The following is a 23,545-nucleotide window of genomic DNA, read 5'->3' as shown; positions in this document are numbered from 1 at the left end:
CAAGGAAAACATTTTCGAGGGAATATGGATTTTGATGCAATTATGAGTGACACACATTGTACCAAGTGGACTCTGGTGCAAGGGTTGGTAGGGTGAAGCCTATTTCTTGTGGTGCACCCAGTTACATGGATCCCCCACATGTACCATGACTGCAATAGGAGATTCCCAAGTGACGCCCGCCCAGCCCTAAAGGGTAAAACACGATGGGTTCTATTGGTCCCAGTGGTCACGGAAGGGTTAAAACACAGACTTCACCAACCTGTGTGTCTTGTGAGATATTAATTATTAATCAAGGAAAAAAAGCATAATGACCCCTGAAATCTCTCGCTGATAGAAGTAGGCGCTGTGATCTTGTCACGGCCATCACGACCGTCAACACTTTCATCTGGCTCTGAAAGATTTCAGAGACGAGGACTGCTTCAATGAGCCTTCTATCACATCTCGGTGACGGACGAGCTGCCCCTCTGCCTCCCAGGGATGTGGGAGAACGTGGGTGATTATCAGACATCTCTGCTTCCTGCCGGCCGGCCAGTGTGGAGGCGCACTGAGGGTCTCTTTAGCTCCCCCCCAAGCTGTCACTTTGTGCTGATAACTCGCTTCCTCCTCGTACTTATCCCCTGAAACCAGCAGCCTCGTTCCCTGCACACTCGTAGGACATGGCGTTATCAGTTGTCTGATTTGAGATCATAGACTCAGAGCCACACCATCTCAGCCTGGGAGCCTCCTTGGTTCAGGGTCCTCACTGCATCACCCCTGGAGAGGCGGGTCTCTGACTCAGGAGACAAACCCACGGCCCCTGAGCGCATTTGGGGATGAGAGGCAGTTATGGGAATCATGTACAGTAAGATGAAGGTCCCCCCCCCAACTCAAAATCACTGCCATTGAGTCGATTCTGACTCAGAGTGACCCTAGACAGGGGGGCAGAAACTGCTCTTAGGAATTCTGACACCGTAAGCCTATACTGGGGTATAAAGCCTCATCTTTCTCCTGCAGAGCGGCTGGTGGTTTCAAACTACTGACCTTTCAGTTAGCAGCCCATTGTATAACCCCAGAGCTCCTTTGTGCTCAGCCACTCACTAAAGGTTGGAGAGTGCCGCAGAAGAAAGGTCTGGCAGTCTGCTTCTATAAAGAAGGAATCCCCTTAAACAGAAAGAGAATGTTTTGAAAATGATGATGGCAACGTATGTACAAACGTGCTTGACACAACTGATGTATGGATTGCTGTGAGAGCTGTAAGATCCCCAATAAAATGAGATATTAATAAAAAGAAAGAAGAAAACCCTTTGGAACCACTGTGCTCTGTAACACACGGTGTCATTGTAAGCTGCATTGACTTGATCGCAGCGGTGTGTGTGTGTGTGTGTGTGTGTGTGTGTGTGATTGGTCGTCACAAAAAAACCAGACAGAGGGCAGGGGGTTATAGCAGTAGCCCCAGAGCTGGCCTCTCAGCATCCACCTGGCCCTTGTCAGGTCTGTCCCCAGAGGCTGTGTTGTCACCCCAGAGGCTGTGTTGCACAACTCCTGGCCGTGGACAAAGCTCTGTCTGACCTGGCAGCCCTTCCCAACATGGCTTCAGACCATGTCACCCACCACGGTTGTGTCCAGGGGTTGGTGGTTCAAGCATACCAGCAACTCCTCCAGGAGAAAATGAGGCAGGCAGTTAGGTTCTGTACAACTTTACAGCCTCGGAAATCCTAGGAGCAGCTCTACTCTGTCCTGTAGAGCATTTGGTTATGGTTATGCACCCGGTAGCGGCAGGCTACCTTTGCAGCTGTTAATATTTAAGAGCAGCAAAAAGGATCGCCATGGTCTTCTGGCCAGGAAATTCAACCCCCAAGGAGAGACCATATATGTGGAAAAGTCCCTTTGAGTGAAGAGAATGGTACGAAGCACAGCAAGGCCCATCCCTTCGCAGGGTCTACCCAGCAAGCTGCAGGGGAACAAACCTGAATGGCTTTCCTGGAAAGATGGACTCACCAAAGGGGGACAAGTATCCTGAAGATGGTGTGCAGAGGAAGGCAGCATGCGCACTCTCTCTCCTGTCATTTGAAAGTGATGCATTGGCGATGTGGAGAGATTGGAGATGTGGTGGGGACTAGCCAGCACCTCTCTTTTAGAGGGTGCCCTGAGTGGCAGACCGGCAAGGCATTCAGAGGCTGACCTGCAGTGGGGAGCTTCAAGTCCAGAAAGAGATATCTGGGAAGACAGGCCGGATGACCTGCTTCTGAGAAATCTCGGTCATGGAAAGCCGATGGAGCACACGGGACTGCCGCTGGTGGAAGCTGTTCTCTCCTCCCTCCTAAAAACTTCATCCATTGGTTCATTCACTCTTGCAGCGCTCTACCTGTCTCGCCACCTCTTGTTCCCAGTCAGCTTCTTCATGAGAGATTTGTCTAGGTATTCTTTAACATAAAAGCCCAAACCCAAACTCACTGCCATCAAGTCGATTCCAACTCAAAGCCAGCCCTGTAGGAGAGGGTAGAACTGCCCCTGTGGGTGTCTGGGCCTGTAACGCTGTAAGAGAGTAGAAAGACTTATCTTTCTCCTGCAGAGTAGCGGGAAGTTTCAAACTGCAGGCCTTGTGGTGAGCAGTTGAGTGTGTAACTCACCATGCCACCAGGGCTCCAGAATCCCTAGAAACACCTGGCCACAAAACAGCCCCTCCTCCTCTTGGGATTTGGGCGTGGTGCTAAGTGGCAATGTTCAGGAAGGTGGCGCATACATAGACATTTGTCAAGCCGAGGGCAGAAATGCAGCGTCAGATTTTCAGAGGATGGCATGATACTCCACAGCAGGGTGGGGAACCTCTGGCCTGCAGGCTGCATAAGGCCCATGAGCTCATCAACCCCAGCTACCCTCTCACCCCTCACCAAAGAGAAGCAGTTCCAGCCATCGGATTAGGGGTGAATTAATAAACCGTCTGATCAGTGTGACCCAGGAATGATGTCATAAATATCCAACTAGCTCTTAGCAGAAAAAAATGTCCCCCACACTTGAATGGTAGTGCTGGCGAGGAATATTGAAAATACCAGGGATTGCTAAAAGGACCAACAAATCTGTCTTGGAAGACGCACAGGGTGCTAGTTTGGGTAGACTAGAGAAACAAATCTAGGGAGACTTATATGTTGTGGGATACAGAAAGGTTTTCCCCAGGTTGTCTCCCCCATATTATAGGACACATGGTAAATGACTGTACACTTGGAGGTCTCTTCCTGAGGGTATCAGCCAGCCTGAGCAATCAGACTCTATGGCCTGTCCCACTCCCTGCTGATAGGGATAGTGGATTGTTTCCCTGAAGGAGAGCCCAGGGACAAGGTCAAGCCAACTCAAGGAGGACCAAGGCTAGGCTGCCATCTTGAATCCAGGGTCCAGCCATCTCAACACCTGTATACCCCAGGTGCCGCTCCTTCCAATTGTGTGCACACTGCTAGGATGTCCCCCTCCAATGAATGTATGCCTATTTGTACACACCCCGTCCCATTATGATGTAATCAGGGGTGTGCACTTCCAAGAAGGTGTATACATGCTGTGATTGGAAATATATTTGCTATCTCAGTTGGACCTGGCTGCTGAGATCATGGCCGTCCTGGAGGTGAGTGATTGCATGTTTTATCTCTTCTGATGTCTCTTTAATTCTACCCCTCAATTACACAACTGCCCCTTGGACCTGCTCGATTGTGGGGGCTGGTACCCCACAATATGTGTACAAGAAAGAGCAATTATGCCATGCAGGAAGATCACAGGCCAGTGGGTGGAAAGTCTTGTGGATCCAGTGGTGGAAGCATCTCAGCGCTGCACGGGTCTCCACGTGGCTCCTCCAGCTATAAGGCTCTGGCTGCCATCAGCAGAGCTCCATGTGGCTGGTCAAAAGAAATGTTTTGCAGGGAGTGAGTGTGTGTCCTTCCAGAGAGCTATTTATCTCCTTAGCGCTTCCAAATGAGGTCATCAAGCTGCGACCTGATTGACAAGCTAAACTCCACCCCTTCGCTCTCAATAGTCTCAGCTTGACAACAGATTATATAACTACCACATACAGCCAGAATGCTCCTTAGAAGCAGGGACGACGGGACTTTGTCTCACCTACGTTGGACTTGTCAGGAGAGACCAGCCCCCGGGGTAGAAGGTCATGCTTGGTAAAGTAGAGGGACAGTGAAAAAGAGGAAGACCTCGACTGGATGGACAGACAGTGCTGCCACACGCAGGCACAGGCAGTGCTTTGTTTGCGTGCTTGTGGTCGAGATGAGTCAGATCCTAATCCATCCTAACAAAGGCAACACCCTTCCTTGGACAGCCTTGCTGGGTGGACTCCTGCCTTCCTGAGATGGATGCAGAGGAGGTGGAATGACCAAGGCCAGGAGTGACAACCCAGGGAGGAGACGGACCCTTTGTATAGTTCCAGGATTCTCAGGTACACGTGTCTCATCCTTCTAAATCCGGTCCCACCCGCTTTTATTTCCGCCAGTCCTAAAAATCCATCTAAGGTTACAGAAACAGCCTTCGTCGCATGAAGGGAAGGAAAATGCCAGAAAGTCCTCCGAGTTTTGTAGCTCTCTTGGGGAGTACTCCGCCCACCTCTTGCCCCCCCACCCCCAAGGTTTCAATGTCAAAGGCTTGTCACGAAATAGGTCACCAAGGGAATCCAAAACGGAAAAAGTCCCCTAAAGGGAAGTGGCAGTTAATTGGGCAGCTTCAGACACCTGCCACTCTCTGTGACAAGCAGGGAGAGAACTTGGCAGGTTTGGTGACATTCAGGCAGGAGGACTGACAGTGGAGGTTGGTTACCTGCGCTGGTGCCTGGAGGCGGGGACTAGGGGCTGGCATGAGGGTGGGGAGTGAGCTGGGAAGGGGAGGCAGTGGTTGAAGATTGTTTGTTCTCTACCTCCAACACCATCTTGAGAAACACTTGGGATCCGAATGCTCCCTATGTTCTATGCAGGTCTCGGCGCCCCGGGGCGCGCGCAGGCATCCGGTGAGGAAGAAGCCAGGGTGTGTTAAGTTTGGGGGAGACATCTGGTGTTCAGTCTCTTTGCTTAAAACAAAAAGAAAAAAGAAACCAAACCCAAGATGCAATAAAGTTTGGGGAAACACGCCTAGCGTTCCATCTGTTTGCGGGGAGGTGCAGGGTGGGGGCGAATTGGATGAGGGTTGGGGAGAGACAAAGGCGCGCCGCGGGTAGGGCAGGTTTAGCACGCGCGCACGCGCGCGAGCTCCCGCGGGGGGCAGCCGGCCTCCTGCGGGAACGAGCGCCCCAATCAGCGCGCCGTGCCCGCCCCGCGCGCGTCCCCGCCCTCCCGCCCGAGCCCGGTCTCTGAGCAGACGCGCGCGTCCAGGTGCGGAGAGAGCCAGAGGGACGCCCGGGAGGCGACCGCGAGGAGGGCGCGCGGCGCAGCGCAGAGGCAGCAGCCAGCACTGGGCTCCGAGTGGACCCCGCGCCCGCGCCACCGAGCCAGCTCCGCGCTTAGGGGACCTACGGACTCTGAGTGAGTGCCTGGGGGGCGCGCCGCGCCCAGGTGTCGCCACCAGGTCCCCGCGCCCGGCTGCCCTGGGTGCTGGAGGCATGAGAGAGAGGGCGTTCTGTAGCCCCGGTCGGGGGCCGGTGCGGAGACCTGGGTGCCGGGAGACCCTGGAGAAGAGGAGGCTGCGGCTTGGGGAGGCGGTCGGGGCAGCGCCCCTGCCTGCCCTGGGCGACCTCCCCGTGGGCTGGAGGGCGGAGGGCCTTTTGTGAGACCTTGGTTTTCGGAGGTGTATCTTCTCCTGGGCGCGCAGGTCGCCGGTGCCTCTTAGTCCCGGGCTCCCCATGGCCCTGGAGCCGGCCATTTGAGGGTTCTTGGCAGGTTTCTAGGTGAGATGGGGCGGCCAGAAGAGGGTGGGGTGGGGTTGTTTCCCCCGGGTCGCTCCTACCCACCCAAGGCAGCTGGCAGCCCATCCCCTGTCTGCCTACTGGAGAAGCTGGAATAGGTTCACTGCAAAGTTTCAGATAGACCCCAATCCCACCTCCCTTGGAAAGCAATTTCAGTAACTGCTCAGCTCTGGCGCTTGGACTTTTCATTCCACCCATGTGGAGCTAGGGGCTGTGTCTTTCCAAAGTGCCAGAGACGTCCGTAGTCTCTTTCCTGACGGACGATGTCTCAGCCAGGGAACAAATGGGGTTTTAAAAGAAGGTATCCAACTTTCCCCTACTTCCTACAAAGAGGGTAGCGCGCGCGCACACCACACACACACACACACACACACACACACACACACACAACTCTGAAGTCCACATATACACATAAACACAAGCACATCTATAGGCGTCTTCTATTGTTCACTCCCGTCCCCTGGGACAGCTGCTTTCTAACTTTGGGGGCACTTGGAGAAAATCCTCCTGTGAGAAAAGGGAAGAAAAGCAAGAAAGAACAAAAGTGAGTCGCCATCAAAGTTCTAGCCTGTTACCATCTCTCTGCTTAAGGGTTCTCTGGGCACTTGGTTTTAGCAGCCTGAGAAGTGTGTGTGTGTGTGTGTGTGTGTGTGTGTGTGTGTGTGTGTGTGTGTGTGTGTCTGGGAGGAGTTTCAGAAGCCATCAGGAGAAGAACATCATGAATCAATCCCACAATGGCCTTGAGCCCCACTTTAACCAGCCCCTGACGATGACATGATACTCCCCTATGCGTTTGTATTGATTGTCATAGAAATATTGATCAGTGATGGTGGAGGAACAAAAGAGAAGCTTCCGGGTAGAGTGCATAAAGCTTTCAGTTTCCTTCTCCTGACGTTGCAGGCATTCATAGTCCAGTGAGATTCAGAGGGAAGTGGGGTGCTCAGGACCTCTCTCTCAACCCTGCCTCTGGGGCTGCGTCGTCTCAGAGGCACTGTATGGACGCATTCCCATTTCAACCAGAGGATGTGATGCTGTGTTACCGTACTAGGGACACAAACCAAACGCAAATGAGACAAAATGAATGCCAGCTCCTTTCTTCCGGAGACTTGTAGCCTTGGCGTTCTCCCATTATATTTAAACCGTTAGTCAGACAGTCACTCTTTCCTTCCACTGCTGGCAGATCAGTGCTCTAGAACATTCTAACCTCGAGGAGGGAAAGCCCTGTGCGATGGCTAGCCCCCTGAAGCTGTGTGTGGGCCGCATTGGGTTAGCTTGGGGGTGGGAAGGCTTTATCATCTGTTTGCACTGGAGCTACACGGAGATGATGGCGCCCTGACTGTGTCACTGCCTGGAAAGTGAAGTGCTTTAGAGACGAAGGGCGGTGGTTTCCTAGGTCTCTTCTCATGCAGTTGGCTTACTCACTTATTTGCATGTTCTTTAGCTCTTTGCATACAATGAGGCGTGAGCTGTGCTCTTGGACAGCATTTCAGCCGTGAAAGAGGAGTACCTCAAGCATGTTCCCCGCTTGCATCAATTAAAAAGACGAACACAAAACAAAAACCTTAGAGGTGAAATCTTTACAATGAAAACAACTTGCCTCGTTGGTGATGTCCTTGTCATCTTACTGAACTGGCTTTCTCAACGAATGCACACTGTAGTCTTATTTTGGACATTTTCTTTCTAAGCAAGTTCCCCCCACCCCCATCCCCCACCCCCATCCCCCACGCCCCACCTCCTCCACCACCGGCCCCTAGGAAACAGAATTTATTTGTCTTGTTCAAAATGGTGTAATAAATGAACAGCCCACGGAGGGTCAGATCGCAGACTGTAAGTGTCAGGTTTCTACCCACTGGTTGCTTTTAGATTCTGTCCAGGAGCTCTAGTGAGCACCGGGTTTTCTAGCTGCTGTCTTTACTGGACCACTGGGCCAGGTGTTTCCTCCTGTGAAGTAGTTGGGTGAGTTTGGCACTGCCGACCTTTTCCTTAGTTGCTGAGCGCTGAGCTTTTGTGTTTACCAGTGCCCCACCCTAGCTCCTGTCTACACATGCGTGCTGCCTGTTCATAAAAATGGTGGCCTGGTAATCTAGGAGTTACCTTTGACCTGGCTTGGTGACTAAAGAAAAATTCCAATGTATTCTACTCCTGGGTGATCTCAGCACAAAACCCCCAACCAAACACACACATGAAAACACCGAAACCTCAAAGCCGCTGCGTTCAAGTCGATTCTAACTCCCACAGACCCTGTCAGACAGGAAAACTAACTCCTACGGTGTCCAAACTGTACTCTTTATGCCAGGACTCTTCTCTTGGTGTGTTGTATTGTGGTGGCTTGTGTGTTCTGTGATGGTGACAGTTGTACCATCAGTATTTCTTCTTCTTTTTTAAGTTGTAGTAACTTTATTTATATATATTTTTTCCTTCTTTCTCATTTTTAAAAATCATTTTATTAGGGGCTCAGACAATTCTTATCACAATCCATACATACATCAGTTGTGTAAAGCGCATTTGTACATTCATTACCCTCATCATTCTCAAAACATTTGCTCCCCACTTAAGCCCCTGGCATCCGCTCCTCATTTTTCTTTTAAAAAAATCATTTTATTAGGTGATCATACAGCTCCTATCACAATCCATACATCCACCAATTGTGTAAAGCACATTTGTGCATTCGTTGCCCTTATCAGTGCCAACGGTATTTCAAATACCAGCAGGGTCACCCATGGGGAACAGGATTCAGTGGAGGTGCCAGACTAACGCAGATTGGGAAGAAGGACCTGTTGGCCCACTTCTGAAAACACTGACCACTGGAATCCTGAGTAGCAGTGGGGCGTTGTCTGGTGTAGTACCACAAGATGAGCTGCTCAGATTGGAAGACACTCAACCATCCAAACTCTGACCAGGGAAGAACTCCCTGCTCACAGTAGAGTTGACTGTAATGATGCGTCAGGAGCAGAACTTCTGAGACTTTTGTTAGTTGATGTGACATAACTTAAAAAGGAAGAAACAGTGGCAAACATCCAGTAATAATCAGAACATGGAATAAATGAAGTATGAATTAAGGGAAATGGGGAGTTGTCAAAAATGAAATAGAATGCATGCAGATTGCTAGTCTAAGTTTGAGTGAGCTGCAGTGGACTGGCTCTGAGCGTTTTGAATCACATGGTAATGACAAACTGAAGAAGAGCGACATCGCATTATCACAGAGAACATCTCAAGCTCTAGCCCCAAATACAACATTCTCAGTGATAGCATAATCTGCCTATCACAGCTAAATATTATCAGTTATCAAATAATATGAATATTATTCAAATTTATGTGCCAGTCACTAATGCCAAAGGTAAAGAAATTGAAGAGTTTTACTAATTTCTCTAGTTGAAATCGGATCACACAGGCAATCCAGAGGCATTGATACTTACTGGTGATTGGAATGTAATAGGTGGAAACAAAGAGGATGGATCAGTATTTGGAAACCATGGTCTTGGTGATAGACATCAAGCAGGAAATTTCCTGGCAGGATTTCGCAAAGCCAATGACTTCTTTCGGCATCTCAGTACCATTTTCAACATTGTTCATGATGACTGTACACATGAACCTCTCCAGATGGGACACATAGGAATCAAACCACACACATCTGTGGAAGGAGATAATGGAGAAGCTCAATATCATTAGTAAGAACAAGACCAGGGCCTGGCCTGGAACAGGCCCTCATTTGATATATGCAAGTTCAATTTGAACTGAGAAAAATTAAAACAAGTTATGAGACCAAATTCAACCTTGGGTATATCCCCTTTGAATTTAGAAACAAATTCAAGATTAGATTTGACACATTGAAGACTAATGACCAGAGTCCATATGAGTTGCGGGACAATATAAAGGAAATCATGCATAAAGAAATTGAAAAGTCATTAATAGACAATGAAAAAACAAAATTACAGAAGATAATTTGAAATTTTTTCTTGAATGTAGAGTAACTAAAGAGAAAGGAGGAAATGGTGATATAAAAAGCAACCACAAAAACCCAACAATTGAATAGAAAATGTCAAAGGGTGGCACAAGACGACAAATTAAATATTATAATGAAACAGGTGAAGACGGAAACGAGAAAACCAAAGGAAGACCATTTCTCAAGCTGCAAGAAGTGAAGAAAAAATTAACTCTCACATTGCAGTATTGAAGGATCCGGAAGACAAAGGTGTGAACGATGCAGGAAGCATCAAGAGATGATGGAGGAAATACACAGCTATTGGATCAAGAGTTGGTTGCTGTTCGTTTCAGGAGGTAGCATATGATCAAGAACTCAGGCTACAGAAGGAAGAAATCCAGTTTGCCTCAAAGGCACAGGCAAAAAACAAGGTTCCGGGAATTAATGGAATACCAATGGAGATATTCAGCCAAGAGATGTAACACTGAAAGCGCTCAGTGTGTATGCGAAGACATTTGGAAAATAGTTATTTGGCCAGCCAACTGGAAGAGATCCATATATGTGCTGATTCCAAAGAAAAGTAACACTGTTGAGTGGAGAAATAATCACAGGCAAGTAAGATTATGCTGAACATCATTCCTAAGTGGTTGCAGTAATACATCTATAAGAGCTGTCGGAAATTCAGTCTCGATTCAGAAGTGCATGGGAAGCACGTGATATCATTGCTGATGTCAGATGGATCTTTGCTGAAAGCGGAGGCTGCTGAAAAATGTTTACCCATGTTTTGATGATGAAAAGACATTCAATTGTGTGGGTCATAATAAATGATGCGTAACATTGAGAAGATTGGGTATTCCAGAACATTTCACTGTGCTCCTGTGGAACCTGTGCACAGACCAAGCCGCTCTTGCAAAACAGAACCAGGGGTTACTGAGTGGGATAAAATAGGAAAAGTGTGTTTCAGGGTTGTATCCTTTCATCATAATTATCCAATTTCAATTGATGCATCGGGGTAATAGATGGGATGCTTAGCAAACATCTCAGAAATTGGATTTTATGAAGACAAACTTGGCATCAGGATTGGAGGAAGGTTTATTAATCACGGGCAATATGCAGGTGACACAACTGTGCTTGATGAAAACAAAGATGACTTTGAGCACTTACGGAAGAAGACTGAAGACCCCAGCCTTCAGTATGGGTTAAAATTCAACATACAGAAAACAAACATCCCTACAACTTGATCAATTAGTCATGTTATGATAAGCAGAGAAAAGATTGAAGTTGTCAAGGGTTTCATTTTACTTGGATCCACAACCAACTTCTTAGGAAGCAACGATTAAGAAATCAAATTGCATAATGCATCACACACAACGCCGCAAAAGATCTCTTTCAAGTGTTCAAAAAACCCCCAAAGGTGTCACTTGAGGACTGAGGTGCATCTGACCCAAGCCGTGGTATTTTCAGTCACCTCAGATGCATGGGGGTGTTGGACAATGGACTAGGAAGGCCTGAGGAAGAACTGATGCATTTGAATCATGGCGCTGACAACGACTATTGAATATTCCCTCAGTTGATGGAGGGAGGAACAAATCTGTCTTCGGAGGAGTACAGCCATCATGCTCCTTAGAAGCAAGGACGGTGTGGCTTCAGATTACATATTCGGACATGTTATCAGGAGGGCAGACCCGGGAAGAGGACATCATGCCTTTAAATAGAGGATCTGCAAAGAAGAGCCTCGGCCAGATGGGCTGATACAGTAGCTCCAACAATGGAATCAAACACAGCAACTCTTGTGAGGATGGCACAGTGCCGAGCAGTGTTTCATTCCGTTGTGCATGAGGTCACAGCAATTAAAGACAGCATTCCTTGCAGGCGCAGTCTGCCTCATCTCTCTCCCTATCCCAGCCACTGCTTGGTTCCTACATTGATCAGCCAGGTCCTGAACTACTGGGCCATGAGCACTCTGAACCAGAGGCCAACTCAACCTAACTCATGGTCTGAATTACTCTGGGGCACCCAGCAGCGCAGAGTCACCCCTCCTCGATTACTTTTGTCTCATACTTGGGGCAGTGGTACACAGGTGGAACTCTAAACATGAGGGGTGCTACCAGCCCTGGCTGCCGTTTAAGTGAGTAACCATCGGGGTTTTGAACTTGGGTTTCCGGTTGACTCAAGGCCGTGGCATTGCTCTGGGGTAAAATAATATTCACAAATGGACATTTTCTTCTTTCTTATAAATCATTTTATTGGGGGCTCATACAATTCTTATCACAATCCATCCATCCATCCATTGTGCCAAGCACATTTGTACATTCGTTGCCATTATCATTCTCAAAACATTTTCTTTCTCCTTGAGCCCTTGATATCAGCTCCTCACTTTCCCCCTCCCTCCCCACTCCCCTCTCCCTCATGAACCCTTGATAATTTATAACTTATTATTTTGTCATATCTTACACTGTCCAACGTCTCCCTTCACCCACTTTTCTGTTGTCCGTCCTCCAGGGAGGAGGTTATATGTAGATCCTTGTAATCGGTTCCCCCTTTCCACCCCACCCTCCCTCCACCCTCCAGGTATCGCCACTCTCACCACTGGTCCTGAAGGGATCATCTATCCTGGATTCCCCGTGCTTCCAGTTCCTATCTGTACCAGTGTACATCCCCTGGTCTAGCCAGATTTACAAGGTAGAATTGGGATCATGACAGTGGTGGGAGGAAGCATTTAAGAAGTAGAGGAAAGTTGTATGTTTCATCGTTGCTACACTACACTCTGACTGGCTCATCTGCTCACAATGACCCTTCTGTAAGGGGGTGCACAAATGGACGTTTGCTTTGGAGTCTAATCTGCTTTTTCCCACCCATAATCATTTGGATCGAAGGTTCACTTTTGAAAGTTGTTCTCCATTCCTGATGTTTATGGGCAGTCTGACGTGTATCCATAGAGCCCTTTCCCATCCATTTACTCCCTCTTCTGTATGTGGCATAGCTTATGTGATGCCATTGCAATGTCTTCCTGGATCATAAAATAAAGCAAGCTCTCCTGTCTCATCCTCCCATTTAGGAAATAGAAGTTAACGCTTCTATGGTTTAGCTCTCAGGAGGATCAAAGAGCATGGTAACGAGGCTAATATTGTGGGTGTGATTATGTAGATCACATTCATCTCAAACTTCTGGTTAAGGAGTAGGTAAGGAATTCAGTCAATAAATAGGTCATACTTCATATAATTTGACAAATACAATTCAATTTTTTTGTACTGGGCTTTCATTTTTTGAGCCATTTCTAAACAGTGGGTATAAGGTGACATTTCAAATAAAAAGATCATCGTAGTGAGTTTTTTAAAAAAACAAAAATTTTAAGATCTGTAAACTTCATATATAATTAGAGAGAGAGAGAGTGAGAGCATGAGAGAGCTCATGAGAGAGAATAAGAGTGAGAGACCATAAACCAAAGAGAGAGTGATTTTTAAGTCTTGAAAGACATGAGTCATTGTGATTGACATTTGGACTCTAATTCTAAGAACTGGTTTTAATAAAAACCCCAAACATCATTTTTCAACATGATTCTCATGTTTGCCTGTTTTGTTCCCACTTCTTCCAACTTGTACATTTATCCGTTTCCCTGTCCTATGACTTTCATTTATTACGTTAGTGAATTCACTTGCCATTATTTCCCTTCCAACCATGGGCTCTTGTTTATTTCTTTCTTGATAGTTGGGGTGGTCTTTATCCGTTTGTGTGCACACTTATCAGAGATGCTTGCCTAAACCTTGGAATGCATAGATGGTTTGATTTGGCTTGCTGAAATTTTGGCATCGTCAAGCCTGTGTACTCTTCAATAGACTTGACTATAATTTTCCATTTTTATATTTGGGCACTGACTAAGGGCAGCGACACTTTCGTCACAGCAGTAAATACTGACATCATTCTCTAGTCAGTGACTCTACTTGGCTGTCTGGGAGCATCCAGGGCTATTCAGCTCCATTACACCTACCCAGCTTCTTCCCCTTCAATACAGAGTTTCTTACGGTTACAAATGGTTGAGTTGGTTGATCAGTCTTCTTTGTTATCTCCAGATGCCAAAGAGTAGTGTGTATTTCAGGAGCACAACTGATTTTCTTTTCTCTAATGGCTCATTGTGTTACTGTTGCAAATAGTTTGCGTTTGGTAGGTGGTATGAAGGTGGGACATCTTTTCTTTGAAGCTTCATTTAAAAATGAACACAACCATTTTTTCTATTATACATCCTTATTTATTTAAAATCATTTTATTAGGGGCTCATACAACTTTTATCACAATCCATACATACATCAACTGTGTAAAGTACATTTGTACATTCATTGCCCTTATCATTTTCAAAGCTTTTGCTCTCCACTTAAGCCCCTGGCATCAGCTCCTCATTTTTTCCCTTCCCTCCCCTCTTCCCCCTCCCTCATGAAACCCTTGATAATTTATAAATTATTGTTTTGTCTGATGTCTCCTTTCACCCACTTTTCTGTTGTCCATCCCCCAGGGAGGAGGTTATATATAGATTCTTGTAATCGGTTCCCCCTTTCCACCCTTCCCTCAACCCTCCCGGTATCGCTGCTCTCACCACTGGTCCTGAAGGGATCATCTGCCCTGGATTCCCTGTGCTTCCAGTTCCTATCCGTACCAATGTACACCCTCTGGTCTAGCCAGATTTGTAAGATAGAATTGGGATCATGACAGTGGGGGGGCGGTGTGGGGAGGGAAGAGGAAGCATTTAAGAGCTAGAGGAAAGTTGTATGTTTCATCATTGCTACATTGCACCCTGACTGGCTCATCTCATCCCCCGTGACCCTTCCATAAGGGGATGTCCAGTTGCCTACAGATGGGTTTGGGTCTCCACTCCGCACTCTCCCTCATTCACAATGATATGATTTTTTGTTCTTTGCTGCCTGATACCTGATCCCTTTGACACCTTGTGATCGCACAGACTGGTGTGCTTCTTCCATGTGGGCTTTGTTGCTTCTGAGCTAGATGGCTACTTGTTTACCTTCAAGCTTTTAAGACTCCAGCCGCTATATCTTTTGATAGCCGGGCACCATCAGCTTTCTTTGCCACATTTGCTTATGCACCTGCTTTGTCTTCAGCAATTGGAACACAACCAATTTAACCCTGTTCTACCCCCACCAATTTAGGGAAAGAACAGTTTGAAAGTCATAGATCACGGGTCACAACATGGCTTCATTTCTTCCACTTCACCGTGGAGCTTGTGGTTGTCCTTTGCTGTAATCTTCTTGACCTGCTTTGATTGTATATGCCCCACTTCAGTCGTTGCTGCTCCTTCTCTCTGTTTTTCCCTTTCTAATATTTTCCCCAACCTTCAAATATGGACATTCATTTGAAAAATGAAAAGATTTGACTATCTGCCTATCTACCTACATATCTTCCAGCCCCCAGTTCCTCAGTGGTGCTCATGTCGCCCACACCCACACCAATGCTCATGGGGAGATTCTCAAATCTCCCCATTCTCTCCTGAGCTCTAACCTTCTGAATTGTTTTGGGAATGGCCTTCGAAGGGACTGATTGGAGCACAATCCTATTTGTCAAGGACATTAGTGTAAAGGATTATACTTCTAAAGCTAGTGAACAGTCTAGTAAATGAGCCTTGGAAGTACAGTGGTTAAAACACTGGCTGTTTTCTGTATAGGAGAAAAGACCTGTCAGTCTTCTCTCATAAAGATGACAGCATAGGAAACCCTGTGGAACAGTTATACCCCGTCCTATAGAGTCATCAGGAGTTAGAATGGAGCAAATGGCACCTAGTGAACAACAAATATACCTCAGCTCATGTGAGAGGGGACACAGAGGTACACAAATATGTCTTCAAGCCACTAATGATCTACTCAGTACGTGTGAGTAATACGATTGAGTTATTTCCACTCATCTGAGTAAAACAGGTACCACAAGATATTTGTCCTAAGCTGCTCCAGCAGATGAATGATTGCTTTTTTCTGGGAGAAAGGGAATTGGGAATCACAAGACACTCCAGGAAGAGGTGTGGCTCAGCAATCACTTCAGAATCATGGTTGTCTTTTTGTCAGCCTTACTGTGGTTTGTTCTGGAGGTAAGACTGAATTCTCCATTCTTTCTGTTGTCATTTCACATCTGCTTTAAAACAGCAGAGAGAGAAAAGAGATTACATTGTTAGAATCTGGTCTGAGTTACTTTGATTCACTTAGAATACATTTAAACGTGAGATAGCCTTAGTCTGGGCGGTCTCAGGAACTTGTACACTGCTTCTCTGGACCCTTGTTTCTCTGTCTTGGTGATGCTGGAACTGCCCATTTTTCAGCTCCTGTCTACTCACCGCTAGCTCTAGCTCCCCCCTCCCCTCGCCACACTCACACACAATCAGCCAGGCCCTCTGTGGAGGTGGGGCTCTCGTTCTTCTCAAGAACCTGGGATAGCGACCTTGAAACCCTTAAATGCTTCCGAAGCTGCCTGCAGAGGGAGTGGATAAGTGATTGACCTTGAATGCCACTTTCACTTCCCCTTCACGCTCAATCATTTTGACCATATTTACTAAGTCTGATCCTTTGCTGCATTGTTGTTATTAGTCCCCAGTGAGTTGGTTCTGGCTCATTCTGAACCTCTGCACCACAGAATGAAACATTGCCCTGTCTGTGCCCTCCTCCCAATTGCTGCTATGTTGGAATCCATTGTCCTAGCCTCTCTGTCAGTCCATGTCATTGAAGGTCTTCCTCTTTTCCACCGACCCTTTCCTCTATCAAGCACAATGGCCTATATCAAGCAATGTGTCTAAAATACATGAGTCATCGTCCTCCCATCTGCCTTTCTAAGGAGCATCCCTACTCTATCTCTTCCAAGAGAGATATGTTTGTTCTTCTGGCAGTTCATGCTATATTCAGCATTCTGCGTTAATACCATAATCCCAAGGTCTTTGGTCTTCCATATTCATTGTCTAGCTTTCACGTGCAGATGAGGTGATTGAAAATACCAGGGCGTGGTTCCCCCAAATGAAAGCCACTGCAGTTGAGTTGATTCTCACCTGTTGGATGCCACCGGGTCAGTTCTGACTCATAGATACCCCGTGTACAACCCAAGGAAACACTTCCTGGTCCCTAGCGTTCCACACACTTCTTCTCATGTTGGAGCCCATCGCTGCAGCCACCGCGTCAGTCCATTTCACCACGGGCCTTCCCTTTTTTCACTGCTGCTTCACTTTACCACGTATGACGTCTTCTCCAGGGACTGATCTCTCCTAATAACATGTCCAAAGTACATGAGATGACGTCTCCCCATCCTTGATTCTAAGGAGGACTCTGGCTCTACTTCTTCCAAGACAGCATCTGGGTAGACTAGAGAAACAAATTCATAGACACTCATGTATATAAGAAAGAGGTTTATATACAAGAGCAATTGAATATTGAGAAAACATCCCAGCCCAGTCCAGATCAAGTCCTTACGTCCAATGTTAGCCCATATGGCCGATACCAATCTATAGAGTCTTCTTCAGACTCATGAAATACATGCAATGATGCCGAATGCAGGAGGGTCGCAGGTCAATAGGGGGGAAGTCTTGTGGATCCAGTGGCAATGTAAGCTTCTCAGCCCTGGCAGGGGTCTCTATGTGGCTTCACCAGCTCCAGCGGTCTAGTTGCACCAGGGTAAGTCCATGTAGCTTCTCTAGCTCTCAGGGCATACAGCCACCTGTCTTGTGAGCAGAGTGGCTCCAAGGACTCAGAGAGAGAGAGAGAGAGAGAGAGAGAGAGAGAGAGAGAGAGAGAGAGACTCCCACCTCCTCCAAGGAGGAAAATACAGGAGTTCCCAGAATTCTCAGGAGAAGGCCATGCTCACACAGAAGCCTCATTGGTTATATCTTGATTGACAGGTCAGAGTACCCCTTTACTCATAATCCTCTCAAATTGACAGCAGATTATGTAACTACCCCAGATTGGCGTGTCCCTTTGGAAAGCCCCAGTACTTTCAATATTCTCTGCCAACACCACAATTCAAATGCAAATGCTTGCTCAGCCAGTGCTTCTGGTCCCTTCTCACTTTCAGCAAGCAAGCATGCGCCATCTGCACATCAGAGGTTGTTAAAGAGCCTTCCCCCAATCTTGGTCCTGTATTCTAGTGCATATAGCTCAGGACTAAACATTACCTCACTGCCAAGTTCTTGTTTATACCCAAGCACATCCATTCTCAATCTCAACCCCCTAGGAGAAAGCTCGCCATCTCTGTCGTCTTCATCTCCCACATGCCCCACCTCACACAGCATTGCTGGTTCTCTGTGGTGTCTTCCTAATCCATTTCCTAGTCATCTCCCACCCTGTTCAGACCTTGTCTGGTCTCTGCTGATCAGTGCTGCCCCTGTAGTGGAAATGTAACCCTACCGCTCCACGTTCAATGCCGATTCGCTTACTTGGGAAAAGGGACACCCAGAACACGTGACTATGCTCATGCCTGGACACTGGACACTGAACACTGGGCACATAACATCAGGTCTTCAACTTAGGCTGTTAGTGATTTGGCCTTTCCTATAAATTTTAGGAGGATTTTTGGTACCGGGGGACTTCCACCATATGTGGAGACCAGCTTCTGCAGATCCCTTGTCGCTGGGGTTATTGATGCTCTTAATCAAGTCTTCTGGAGTCCCTCCTGCTTCCGTGGAAGCTTAGATCAAAGGAGGCAGTCAGTGACTGGAACCAGGAACCCGAATTCCATCACAGTCCTGCCTAAGGTTCATTATGGGATGTTGACTAAGCCCCCACTCTCCTGCATCCTCAAGTGGTTTACCTGGAGGAGGGGATGATGCTGTTTCTCCTGCCTCACTGGATGGCAGTCAATTGGGACGATGTAACATTTGTAAACCTGCAAGCGGCGAGGCTAAACATTAGCGACTCTGACTGAAGTCAGTGGCCAAGCTTGGTCTTTTTCTTTTGCCCAAATTCTATGGTTGTGACTGTCATTTTCTCAGGACCCCTGGAGATGACCTAAGATGCCCGGAAGGTAAGTTCCATTTGAGTAAACCCGTGTGAGGAAAGGTATGTGACAGGTGTGAGGAAGAGAGAGTGAGTCATAGAGGGGACAAAGAAAATATTGACAGTTGGAAGCAAGTCTAAACTAAAATGGTCTTCCACATTTTTGTTATGCATTATGTCTCAAAGTTTTCTCCAAGGTAGCCATTCTCAACCTGTGGCCCACGACCCCTTTGGAGGTCGAATGGCCCTTTCCCAGGGGTCACTTGATTCACAATAGTAGCAAATGACAGTGATGAAGTAGCAACGAAAATCATTTTATGGTTGGGGGTCACCACCACCACATGAGGAACTGTATGACAGGGTCGCGGCACAAGGAAGGCAGAGAGCCACTGCTCTCAGGGTTCCAGGGGCCTGAGCACAGCCATGATGGGGAGGGGCCACAGGACCGGGCAGGGCTTCCTTGTGTTGAACTTGGGGTTGCTCCAGTCAGCTCAGACTCGGAGCACGCCATGACATAGCCGAGCTTTCAGGAGTCTTACACAACGCACCGCACATTTACAAAATGGGTTCTTCTTAGGAAATGCAGGGCCCAAGCAGTCTCTGTTTATAGGCTACGAGAACCGCCCACATTCTGATGCCTGTACACACACCACCCGATGCCTTGTAAAAATGCAGATTCTGATCGACGAAGTGGGTCTCTTTTACAGGCTCCAGCGAGAGAACAGGGCTGCTGCCCTGGGGCCCCCACTTGCAGCAGCCACTGAGCTTCATTCAGTGGATTTGAGAGCACTGAGAGGGCTCAGAACTCCCCTCCACTCCCCGAAAAAGCAGCTCACGTTTCTTCTCCGTATTCAAAGAATAGTCCTAATGTGTGATCATTTGCAAAGACATTTGTAGACATCACCTGGTTTGGCACAGATGTAATGGAAGCCTCTGGAAGAGTCAGGGGTCCCCTCGGACAGTCCTTGGTTGTCCTGTTTCCCAAGAGGGACAGGGTGTTCCAGGTGTTGCCTCCCTAATACCCTGAAAGCTAGTGAGAAAGCATCCAAGCCACTCGAAACTGTGGAAAGGATGAGCCTGCTCCGGCTCGCGGGTGAGGAGTTCTAACAGGTTTGCCTCATTGGGTGGTCCAGCCCCTTGGAAGCAGAGCTAGACTCACCAAAGACATTGTGCCCGGCAGAGATGGGCTTTTGTTGGTCTCAGGACCCAGATGGAAACAACCAAGAACATATACCTGGGAAATAATCTCTCTGTGTGTGTGTGTGGTGGGGGAGGGGGGATTCTGTGTTTATCATAGCAATTGGTTCCCCCTTCCTCCCTCCACCCCACTTTCTGCCTACCCTCCTGATATTGCTACTCCCATTTCTGATCCGGAGGGGTTTATTTGACCTGGGTTCCATGTGTCATGAGCTCTTACATGCTCTGGTCTAGCCCACAGTGGAAGGCAGGACTGGGGTCATGATAGTCGAGGGTGAGGAAACCTCAAGGAACCAGAGGAATACTGTGTTTCATCGGTGCTTTACTGTGTCCTGGTTGACTCATCCCTTCCTTGTGACCCTTCTGTGAGGGCTACGAGATATCCCATTGTCTTCAGATGGGGTTTGTGTCTCTGCTTTGACCCCCCTCATTCTCAATGTTTACTTTTTGGGTTAGTGGGGTGGTGGAATCTTCTGGTGCCTGTTACCTGATTTCATTGACACCTCATGATTCCACAGGCAAGTGTGATTTTTCCATGTGGACTTGTTGATTCTCTGTTACCTGGCCGCTTGTTTCACTTTAAGCCTTTAAGACCCCAGACACTATATCTTTTGATAGCCGGGCACCATCTGCTTTCTTCACCATATTTGCTTGTGTATCCATTTTGTCTTCAGCGACTGTGCCAGGCGGGTGAGCATCACAGAATGCTAGGTTGTTAGAACAAAGTGTTTTTGCAACGAGGGAGGGCTTGAGTAGAGGCCCAAAGTCTGTGCCCTTCCTCCGTGTATTGCCATATAAATACATGTACATGGGCCAATACCTCTATTTTTGTGAATTGATATATTTACATAACTGCACAGCTATGCTTATGCCTCTATCATTGCTTCCTTGATCTTTCCTCTGCTTTTTTTTCTCACCTTCCTCCTGATGCACCATCATGCTCATGCACCTTCTCTGCCTCTTCATAATTCCTCTCAGCTCGATTGCTCTTGCTCCTACACCAAGAGTAGGCTCTTCTATGATGGTTTCCCATCTTGAACCTTCACTGGGGAGTGTGAGAACACCAGGGGTTGGTGTGCCGCTGAGCTGGGGCGCGGGGAAGGAGCCAGGAGTTGGATCTCGGCCTTCAAAACACAGCCTGTGGCTGTGGATAACCTAGTGCCCGGGGTGGTCCATTTAGTTCTTAGTACAGAAAACATCACACGTGAAACATGCTTAGTAAGACAGCACTTAGTACAGAAAACATCGCCCCCCATGTGCAGTCGGATGGGGTCCAGGGACCCTGGGGAGGGAGGTCGCTCCAGAGGGGACTTTCTATTGGAGCATCCCTCACATTATGGTGCCCGCAGGCCACACTGCTCCCGCAGCCTCTTATCCTGCGCAGGTAACTTTCACTATTGGAGCTGAGTCTCTGGTGATGGGTGTTACAGAGCAGCCAAATCTGACTCTGAGCTGTCAGACGAGTGAGGTGGTTGATTAGCTGTAACCTCGTGCAAAGTAATGATGGGATGTTCTCGTTTTTCACCTCTGGTGTCGGGACATCAACACACACCTGAGCAAAGGCCGTGTTTTTTTTTATGTTGAGAAAGATGGACTCAGGGTACTAGGTCATTAAATTTGGCAACATTGAAAACCAACCCTCTGCCGTGAGGTGGATTCTGAGGAGGAGCGACCCAATGTTGGGTTTCTGAGGCTGGGAATCTTCATGGGAGCACACAGCCTCATTTTTTTTGCTGAGCATCAGCTGGCAGTCTTGAACAGCTAACTTTTGTGGTTGTTGAGAGTTCTACCAGGGCTCCTAAAATTATAAAGCAGGGAAGAGAATTACCAGTCTCCAAAATAGACACCACTCGTAAGATTCTGATATGTTTGTGGAGTTACTTTTTAAATGTAATTTAAGAAGAAAGTGGTATACATACTTCTGGGTAGTCTGTTTTAACCAGCATATGAATGATATGTACTACATATTTGAGAGCTAGGCATAGGAGCCCTGTTGGCATAGTGGCTTAGGTGTTGCACTGCACTGCTAACCGAAAGGTCGGCAGTTTGAAACCACCAGCTGCTCCAGGGGGGAAAGATGAGGCTTTCTAGTAAAGATTTACGGTCTTGAAAACCCCCCAGACAGTCCTACTCTGCTCTATAGGATCACTATGAGTTGGAAGCAACTCGATGGAAGCGAGATTGGAGTTTGAGAGCCACATTAACACATGGGCATGTCATTTGTTTCCTTCCAATGGGCTGATTCCTACAAGAATTGACTTAGCTGGCAGTGGGTACATGAGGGAGCTCTGGTGGCACAATGGTTAAGTGCTCTGTTACGCACTGAGGTTGGCAGATCAAGCCCACCCTGTGGCTCTGCAGGAGAAAGACCTGGCAATAAATGCCTGGAGCGGTCACAGCCCAGGAAATTGTACTGGCCGTGCTACTCTGTCACAAGGGGTTGCTGGGAGCTGCGAGCCACTTGATGACACGTGACAAGAATCATGGGTACCTTTGAGTCCTACAGCATCTCACAGGGTCTTGAGTAGAGTGGGAGAGAAATGTGGGCCCAAGGCAAACATCACAAAGGGGACCAGACTTACTGGTTGGAGAGAGACTGACGGGACCACCAAGTGTATGGCCCTCAGCCCCCCTTCAGGTCTGTGTTAGAATTATCCATCATTCCAGATCCAGATCCAAGGGGAATGTCTGCCGAGGGCCAAGTTCCAAGGGTCAGGAAAGAAGGAGTAGAAACAAACCCCGGGAAGAAGTGGGAGGAGTGACGTGACCCTGAGGGGATTTGCAGTGGATGAGCTGAAGCCGTGTTTTGCTCTGTCAACGTTCGTCTAATCCACAAGACAGTTTGAAAGAAGGAATGATCCGGCGGGCGTGTTCGAGAGAAGTTAGGGAGCAGTGCAAACAAAGCAAAGAGATGAAAGAAAGCCAGCTAAGGTAACCCCGCGGAGCCAAACAGACAAATAAAAACCTCTGTCTTGATTAAGACTTTGGATGCTGAGATGAGCATGAATATAGCCCGGTGGGTTGTGTGGGTGTCAATTCAAAGTCAAGCTGAGTAAACAGCATCCTTTGGTCTCACCCTTGAGCCTCTTCCAGCTACACATCCCCAGGGAGAAAATTCTCCCCAGGGAGCCCCAGCTGCTTGGTTCTGCCCAGGTGCCCCCCTCACCCCACAGGGGTCCCCGGAGCCTGGGAACCTGAGAACTACTCTGGGGCCCAGAGGAGGGGCCTGCTGCTCCGTGGGTGGGTGAACGGACTCCTTTGATGCTTGTCCCTCCGGGCTGGCACCCTTTGGGGTGTTCTTTCTTTGCTCTGTTATTATTGAGAAAGGCTAGTACAGTTGGCTCCAGTTTAAAGTGAGCCGGGTCAACCCGGGGTTGACAACTGCATTCCCAATGGCCAAGGAGGGCACGAGAGTCAAACTCCTTTCCTGTCTCTGCTGACGTGGGATTTCTCTTGATCAAAGCTCGCCTGAAAGGATCCTATCCTAGCCTCCCGATGTAGCAGGTTTCATCTCAAGCTTGGGGCCTACTGGGTTGGCCTTTGGATGCATCACAGCTTGGGACTCACGGTCGCATGTCCAGCTGCGGTCAGTGAATCCTG

General features: G+C 47.9%; 1 protein-coding gene across 3 annotated transcripts in view; it reads left to right on the top strand.

Annotated features, from left to right (window-relative positions):
- Window positions 1-4,311: 4,311 nt before the first annotated feature.
- PTN (pleiotrophin) overlaps window positions 4,312-23,545 on the top strand; it is a 117,793-nt gene continuing 98,559 nt past the window's right edge. For 2 of the 3 annotated variants that reach the window (XM_075557741.1, XM_075557738.1), the window contains exon 1: window positions 5,305-5,480. The gene's annotated coding sequence lies outside the window, so the exon portion shown is untranslated. Of the gene's footprint in view, window positions 4,409-5,304; window positions 5,481-23,545 lie in introns of those variants that run through there. The other variant, XM_075557740.1, reaches the window with a different exon arrangement.

Source organism: Tenrec ecaudatus, chromosome 9, assembly GCF_050624435.1.
Source record: "Tenrec ecaudatus isolate mTenEca1 chromosome 9, mTenEca1.hap1, whole genome shotgun sequence".
NCBI classification, from domain to species: domain Eukaryota; kingdom Metazoa; phylum Chordata; class Mammalia; order Afrosoricida; family Tenrecidae; genus Tenrec; species Tenrec ecaudatus.
Note: the sequence above shows the minus strand (reverse complement) of the source record. Positions and strands in the feature narration are given on the sequence as shown.